Raw genomic sequence first — 934 nt, 5'->3', positions numbered from 1 at the left:
TTATATGCCATCAAGTCGGCCCGACTCATAGCGACCCCTCCTTGGGTTTCCGAGGCAGTATCACTACGGAAGTAGGATTGCCCAACCTTCCTTCCGAGGAGTGCCTGGTGGGTTTGAACCGCCAGCCTTCTGGTTAGCAGTCAAGTGCCTTCGGCACTATGCTACCAGAGCTCCTCTAACAAGGTCCAATTACTTTAATTTCTAAATAATGATGAAGGCTATTTTGACACAGACACAACCACCACACATGGTATTATTTACATCTGGGATTTCTACTGATGCTACAGAGCTAACACTATTGGGGTTTGTTGCCTACATTCCTAATGGAAGAAAATGCTAAATTTCCAAGCGAGGTAAGCGAAAACAAAAACGTACTTTTTTTCCATCCGAGTCCACATATCCAGCTAAGAAGTCCTTGGGGGCCAGGACCCTGTCTTGTGCGATTTGGGACGTCTAGGGGAAGGTTGGGCAATCCTACTTCTGCAGTGATACTGCCTCGGAAACCCAAGGAGGGGTCGCTATGAGTCGGGGCCCACTCGACGGCAAATAACAACAACAACAAAGGGTCAGCCGCAGCGCCGAACAACTACCGATGTTTCTGGAGTCACTCCTGTAATTGAAACTAAGGGGATCCTATTTTAAAAACAGAAATTCAAAAGTTACTCTAAAGTAACCTCCCAGCCGCTTTGAGGCTCAGTGGCAGTCAGCCTCACTGAATAACATACCGCTTCTTCAAGGAGTGACTAAATGGGCCAGTGGCTGGATACGCCAAGAGGCCGAGACCTGATCCGCGCGATTACCGGAAGTCCCGGCTAGTCACTCAGCGCTCCCCCTCCCTCGCGCCCGGAAGCCCCGCCTTCGGAAAAGGAAGCAGCGGCATGGGAGAGGGCAGGCGGTGACCGCGGGCAACAGCGGTGACCGGGCGAGGGGAAGG

The sequence above is a fragment of the Orycteropus afer genome, unplaced genomic scaffold (assembly GCF_000298275.1).
Source record: "Orycteropus afer afer isolate SDZICR_OR568_19922 unplaced genomic scaffold, OryAfe1.0 scaffold00304, whole genome shotgun sequence".
NCBI lineage: Eukaryota > Metazoa > Chordata > Mammalia > Tubulidentata > Orycteropodidae > Orycteropus > Orycteropus afer.
Note: the sequence above shows the minus strand (reverse complement) of the source record.